Source organism: Helianthus annuus, chromosome 12, assembly GCF_002127325.2.
Source record: "Helianthus annuus cultivar XRQ/B chromosome 12, HanXRQr2.0-SUNRISE, whole genome shotgun sequence".
NCBI lineage: Eukaryota > Viridiplantae > Streptophyta > Magnoliopsida > Asterales > Asteraceae > Helianthus > Helianthus annuus.
In genome coordinates, this window is record NC_035444.2 from 7,334,884 (window position 1) to 7,342,630 (window position 7,747).

The 7,747-nt window shown below is 33.6% G+C and overlaps 1 long non-coding RNA gene across 2 annotated transcripts; it reads left to right on the plus strand.

The window, feature by feature from the left end:
- The first annotated feature begins 5,318 nt into the window (after nt 1–5,318).
- Nucleotides 5,319–7,366, plus strand: LOC110896347. Of its 2 annotated transcripts, XR_004874410.1 has the most exons (3): nt 5,319–5,559; nt 5,736–6,014; nt 7,116–7,366. It is a non-coding gene; the product is annotated as an uncharacterized LOC110896347 (long non-coding RNA). The 2 variants fall into 2 exon arrangements; XR_002567850.1 differs by having other exon boundaries at nt 5,319–6,014.
- The last annotated feature ends 381 nt before the right edge of the window (nt 7,367–7,747 follow it).

Sequence of the window (7,747 nt, forward strand, 5' to 3'; positions counted from 1 at the left end):
ATGGGCCGCTAATAATTAATGAAGTGGTGGGTTGGGCGAAAAAAATCAAAGAAGAATATTTTCGTGTTCAAAGCCGACTTAGAAAAAGCCTACGACACACTGAACTGGAAATTTCTAATTTTCATTTTAACACACATGGGCTTTCCGTCGAGATGGAGGAATTGGGTCATGGGCATTCTTTTTGTGGGTAGAGGATCGGTTTTGGTAAACGGGTCACCGACCGGTGAGTTCCAATACCAAAGAGGATTAAGACAAGGTGATCCTTTATCACCTTTTCTCTTCATTATAGCGATGGAAGCTTTGCATATTATGATGAAACGGGCAAAAAATACAAATGCTTTCATCGGAGTAAAATTACCAAAGGAAGGACCTTATTTAACCCATATGCTATTCGCGGATGATGCTATTTTTGTGGGTGAATGGGAGGTGAAAATGTAAAAAATCTTAAGAGGATTCTTAGACTGTTTTACTTGATATCGGGATTGAAAGTTAACCCAAGGAAAAGTGAACTATATGGAGTTGGTGTGTCGGATGGGGAAATAAATAGTATGGCATCTACTTTTAATTGTAAAGCTGGAAAGTTCCCGTTCAATTACCTTGGCCTAAAGGTGGGGACACATATGAACAGAATATCCCAATGGAAAGAGGTCATAGATATGTTTAATAAAAGATTATCATCTTGTAAGTCTAGAAACTTATCCTTCGCAGGTAGGGTAATCTTAATCAAAGCAGTACTTGGCAGCCTTCCAAACTATTATCCGTCGCTTTACAAGTGTCATGTGGCCGTCTTAAAGATATTGGAGGGTATACGAAGAAAATTCCTTTGGGGTGGCTGTAATATAAATAACAAAATTCGTTGGGTCAAGTGGGAAAAAGTGGTGGCTGCCAAAGACTTTGGGGGTCTTGGTATCGGTAATATTCGAGACTTAAACTTAGCTCTAATACTAAAATGGTGGTGGAGACTAAAGATGGAGTCGAAGAGTCTATGGGTTAAAGTAGACAAGTCGATTCATCAAAGCCAAAGGAAATTGGATTTTATTCCTATTAAAAAATCACCACCGGGAGTCTGGAAGAATATTGGGAGTATAGATAAGGAATTTAGGAGGTGTAACATCGAAGTCAGTAATAATCTTAAGAGCAAGGTAGGCATGGGAGATAAAACCTTGTTTTGGACGGATTCGTGGCTAGGCATCGGTCCATTAAAATCTCAATTTCCAGCATTGTTTCAGCTCGCAGGCAGGAAGAAAGCATTGGTAAAAGATTGTTATCGGCAAATAAACGGGGGATGCATTTGGGATTGGTCGTGGGTTAGGACTCCGAGTAGTGACATCGAGAAGCAGGAGATGGAAAATCTGAATGGGCTATTGCAAGACAAACAACTTACAGGAACTAGCGATGTATGGTACTGGAAAGATTCGGAGCAAAAGGTTTTTACGGTAAAAGACGTTCGTAAGTCTCTAAGTTCAGGTTTAGATCTCAACGTGACAGCCGACGATTTCGTTTGGAACAGTTGGGCCATGAGTAAAAGCATTATGTTTGTATGGCGGGCAATTTCAGGCAAAATTCCATCAGCGGTGGCGTTAAGGCATAGAGGTGTAAACATACCGAGCGTCACTTGCAAAATCTGTGGTGCAGCGGAAGAAAGAACGGATCATATACTTGTAAGATCTAACTATGCAACAAGAGTCTGGGAGATGGTTGACGGGTGGTCCGTAGGACAACCCTTAAAGCCTTTAAAGAGATCAAAATCCCATACTTTGTAGGTTAATTTCTTGATCTTGGTAACCACTCTATGTTCGATGATGCAGGTGCTAAAGTTTCAAAATGCGGGTTTTAGGAAGCATAGATGGATGCTAGATGTTGGTGGAAACAAGAAGTGTAGATTCCACTTGTAATGGAGCAAACAAAGAAGAGCATAACACACAGCACCGTAACCTACGGCCCTAGCCGTAGGTTACGGCTCCCATCATTAGCCACAAGACACTGCCGTAAGGCAGTACATCCCTGCCGTAAAGAACTGTTGCTTGCCGTAAGCTACGGCAAGCGCCGTAGCTTACGGCGATATGTTGACCCTCGTTGACCCATTGGCCGCCGTAAGCTACGCATTTCGGTTACACACTTGTTGGGGAACGATTTTGGAGAGCACTTTTGGAGACTTGGAGCTTAAAAACAATCTTTGATCATTAGTTTTTGAGGTTGGAATTGTTTTTGAAGATTGAAACTTGTTTGACAATGTTTATTCAATCCATGAGTGGCTAAGTACTTTATGGACATCTTTAATTGAAGGTTTGTGGAGACAATTGTGCTTGATTTCATATTTCTAGAATGGTAAATTGAATTTATGTTTTGTTTATCATGGTGTGTTCTTATTTGCTTGTAAATTGTTGATGCTTATGATTATTCTATTTTAAAACCATACGTTCTTGGTGCCGGTGGCAATCGAGATATCATGGGTAGAACTAGGATTGGGTAAGGGTTAATTGGTCATCGGGTAACAACCTCACGTTCTAGGAATCTGAGTACTTAGTTCCCTTTTATCACAATAAGTAATTGCACATGAACTATGTCTATGTAGTTCTTTCTAGTGAAGGATAGCACAAATGTTGAAGCAAACCGTAAAGATGGTCATTCGTCTCTAATTTGTTTACAACCAAAACTTGTCTTTTGCAATTTAATTAGTTAAATTTAGTTTTAAAACCAATTCAATCAAATCAACTCTTGAATTTTACTTTATTTGCAATTAGTTTAATTTTAGTCAAGTTAGATACACCTTTCAAATAACACATTTTCCACAAACTCCCTGCGTTCGATACCCACTTACCACTAGCTATTAGTAGTATTTAGATTAAATTTGATTGTGACCACGACATCACATCAAATTTTGGCTGTAATTATGCAACAAGAGTCTGGGAGATGGTAACCAACTGGGTCAAAATTCCAAAGGTCAATTCGGATGGGAACGTGAAAGACTTGCTAAAGGAGATGAATGAGATTCACAGAAATGGGAAAACAAAGAAAGTGATTCATGCTATTGCAATACAGACAATGTGGAAATTGTGGAGAGCAAGAAATGATAAGGTTTTTAAAGGAAAACATGGACCTATACAAACAGTGGTGGAGGATATAAAGGAAATTTCTTACCAAAGATTGAAGATGAAATCCAAATTCAGTGTAATATATCAATGTAATTTCATTTGTTTTATACTTGTACTTGTATGATCTCCCCACTTCTGGCTGGGGGTCAGTTTTTTAGTTTGATTAATGAAGCGTTTGCGTTGCCATTCAAAAAAAAAATATAGCTTTTTAGATTGTGCATTGAATCAAACGCATTACATTCAAGGTCCAAAAATCCTAATCAAATATCTATTTCCAAAAAGTGACTCAAAATGACGAGGCTGCCTAAATGTGGACCTATACCCGATAATATGGACTCAAAGAGCTAAATTTGGTTTAGTTTAGGTTTCTCTTGAAAAAACATTAAATATTGCGAGAACCGTGAGAACGAATGAAAAAACCAAACAAAATCATTTTTTAATACAAACCTCATTGTAATTAAAATACAACTTCAAAAAAAGAATTTGCAACATTAAATAATCCATTTTTCTCTCAAAATTACTCTTATTAGGTTTTTTACACATGTGTAAATATAATAAATTTACACATGTGTAAATGACAAACTTACAAATGTGTAAATTTTCTTTATTTTACACATTCACGTAAATTTAAACGTGTAAATTTAATTTCCAACATTGTATTCCAATAATAATGATAAGTGTAAAAAAAATTCGAATTTGAAATGTTTTTGGCCAAGTTCTCGAGGTTTTTTTTTTCATTTGTTCTCACGGTTATCACAATATTTAGAGTTCTAATTTAGACCTTCCCCTATATATAAATATATATATATATATATATATATATATATATAGGATGGGGTTCTAGAGTGAACCTAACCCTTTATTGTAAGAATCGCGAGAACCAGTGTGAATACAACCAAAAATACCTAAAAAAATTAAACACACACAAAAATATATTTTTTTTATAAAAAAATCGCTAAATTTTGTCACTAACAAAAAAAAACTAAAAAAAACTGAACAACAGTACCGATGCACGCATGCACATGTGCAGCGTACTGTTCTTTTTTTAGTGACAAAATTTAGCGATTTTTAATAAAAATAATAAAAAACTGAACAAAAAATACCGTTGCACATATGCATGCGTATGCGTATGCACATGTGCATCGGTACTGTTGTTCAGTTATTTTTAGTGACGAAATTTAGCCTTTTAATAAAAATATAAAAAAACCCTTTTTACATTTAGTTGTGCTGTTTAACTTTATGGTTTAGTTTTTAACGTTTAACTTGTGTAGGGTGGTTGGGGGGTTAGATTTTTTAGGTTTTTGTTGGTGGGAGGTGGGGGAGGGGGGGTTAGGTTTTTTAGGTTTTTTGTGGTGAGGTACGGTGTTTTTTTTTCTTTTTAGGGTGGGGGTGGGTGGGGGGTGTTTAGGATTTTGGGTTGTGGTGGGGTGGGGTAGGTGTTTAGGTTTTGGGTGGTGGTGGGTGGGTTTATTTTGTTGTGTTCACATTGGTTCTCGTGGTTTTCGCAATAAGAGTGGTTCTCAAATGAACCCTACTATATATATAGAGTTAGGTTAACGTACAAGAGCCCTTATCATACATTACATACGCGATCATCTTAGCCGTCAGATCTTCATCCCACATTGAAATCGCATGTTGTTTTTTTGTAACAATTTCGCATATTGTTTTTTTAACATGCGATTCATCAAAATTACCACATGCGAAATTGTTACAAAAAACCAACATGAGATTTCATCAAAATTAATACATGCGAAATTGTTACAAAAAACCAACATGTGATTTCATCAAAATTATCACATGCGATTTCATCCATGTTATTTTATATCATGCGATTTCACATCGCGTACATAGCGTACGTTAAGCCATTTTTTACAATACACTTTTTCTATATATATATATATATATATATATATATAGAAAACCCATTCGAGTTAAGAAAACCCAGGAAACTCTCACATGTGGCTAGGATTGATCCACGTTAGATGTTAGTTTGATAGGAGACAAGGGCATTTTCGTCATTTTCTTTTTACCTTTTTGATTGAATGAAATGTGTAAGTCTTTACGCAGACTTTTCTTCTTCTTGTCATCTTTTTCATTTAATACCATTGTACTTGTTGTATCTCTCACCTCTATCTCATATCTTCTCTTTTGTTTTATGTAGATATCCATATCTCACATCTCATTTATCTTTCTTCTTGTCATCTTTTATTTGAATATCTTTCTTCTTCAAGACACCATTCTTTCTTTCTCTATTAACCAGATCTCTCTTCTTCAGCACACCTTCCACATTTTTTTTTGAAAAACAATTTCCGCAATAAAGAATCAGAGTTGAAGATGTCATATAGAACGATCAAAATCACAAGATACAGATCGAAGAACTGATTGTCCAGATGCACGATGTCTTTCTCTCTCTCTTCACAAGATCCAAATTCAACATCTTGAAGAAAATCGCACATGAATATGAGTCAGATATGGATCTTGTTACTTTTTTTAAATTCTTTTATGTTTTTTTATCTAAAATTACACATTTTTTTGTAAGTGTTTTTAGTTGAATCATGTTTTTAAGGTATAAAATGTGTTATTTATGACTTCCCCCCTCCCTCTCTCTCTTTATATCTTTATCTTCTAATTCATTTCCAGTTCTTGAAGATCTTCATCCGGATCTAAAAGTGACCTGAATCCAAAAGATGATCCATTTCAAAAGATCATCATCCAGATGCTCCAGATCTAGAAGATCATCATCCAGATGTTCGATGTTTGAACATGATATTCCAAATCTTGAAGATCCTCCTCCAGATCAGGTTGAAGATAATCGATGTTGAAGATGATGTGATGGCGGTTCGATATTGAAGATGACCCAAAATATGTTCGATGTTTAAACATGATGTTCCAGATCTAGAAGATCCTCCAGGTCCATAAGTATGTTTGTTTTCAGTTTTTTTTTTTCAGATTTACATTTTTTTTGCGTTTTGTAGTTCTTCATTTTTTTTTGTATTTTGTAGATCTGCAACTTTTTTCTGGATATGTTGTTTTTTTGTTTTTTGTTCAAGAACATGAATGTTTTTAATTTCTTGATTTATCAATTTTTTGTAAAATTTGTTCAAGAAAAAATGCATGTTACATTTTTTCGTGTCAGATAAATAATGTACGTTTACATAAAATAAAGTGCATTGTTACACTTTTTTAGAATATTGTAAAAATAAAGTGTGTTGTTACATGCAACTTTTTTCTGGATATGTTGCTTTTTTTTTGTTTTTTGTTCAAGAAGATGAATGTTTTTAATTTCTTGATTTATCAATTTTTTGTGTAAAATTTGTTCAAGAAAAAATGCATGTTACATTTTTCCGTATCACATAAATAATGTACGTTTACATAAAATAAAGTGCATTGTTACACTTTTCTAGATTATTGTAAAAATAAAGTGTGTTGTCACATGCAACTTTTTTCTGGATATGTTGTTTTTTTTTTTGTTCAAGAAGATGAATGTTTTTAATTTCTTGATTTATCAAATTTTTGTGTAAAATTTGTTCAAGAAAAAATGCATGTTACATTTTTCCGTGTCACATAAATAATGTACGTTTACATAAAATAAAGTGCTTTGTTACACTTTTTTAGATTATTGTAAAAATAAAGTGTGTTGTTACATTTTTTCCAGATTATTATAAAAATAAAGTGACTGTTACAGAAACAAAGTGTGTTGTTACATTTTTTTTTGTTAGAAATGTAACAATCAAAGCAAAAATACATGTTACATTTTTTGTGTTACAGAAATAATGTCCGTTACATAAAATAAAGTGGATTGTTACACTTTTTTAGATTACTGTAAAAATAAAGTGTTTTGTTATTTTTTTTCAGGTTATTGTAAAAATAAAGTGCCTGTTACAGATTAATAGTATGCATTCTACAACATCCTTTTTTTATGTTACAATATGATAATTAGTTTCAGAGTTAAAAAGTCATACATGTGTAACATGTTTTAATGTTTTGATTAATCTTCCATTTTTGTCTTTTTTTTTACAGTTTAGTGGATGTCCGTTTATAAGGTGGGTCGACCAACCCATGTGCCCCCGATTTGCTATGATTATTCAGGGACTATTGAGAACTATTAACATGCTACAAGTTAAGGTTATAGCTCGTGAAGATGATATTAGAAAGAAGACAACCATTACTTGATTTATGATTTTCGTTGTTGTAACTTCCACAATGTTTGTTTGTACTCCTGGATTAATTTCAAAGTTTTTATATTTAATGTGTAACTTTCCTTTGGCCCAGTTTCCTTCATGTTTTACAAAGTACATTGGACCTGCAAATTATGTAACACAATGCAACATCATTCGTAGCATAAAAAAATGAAACATAAAAACAATTCAAAAAGTATAAGTCAGAAACATAAAAAATGAAATAAAAACAATCTAAAAACCATCAGAGAGAGAGAGAGAGAGAACATAAAAAAATGAAAGAAAAGTACATTTGAGTTTCTAGAAAATTGAAGGGTGACATAACTTTACTGCACTTTCTTAATGTTCCAATATTACCCTTTATTACATGAAATATATTAAAAAATGAGTGAATTTCAAGTTTTGTCCTTTATCTTTAGGCTACTTTGCAAGTTTTGTCCATTATGTTTAAATTTGACGAGTTTTGTCCTTTAT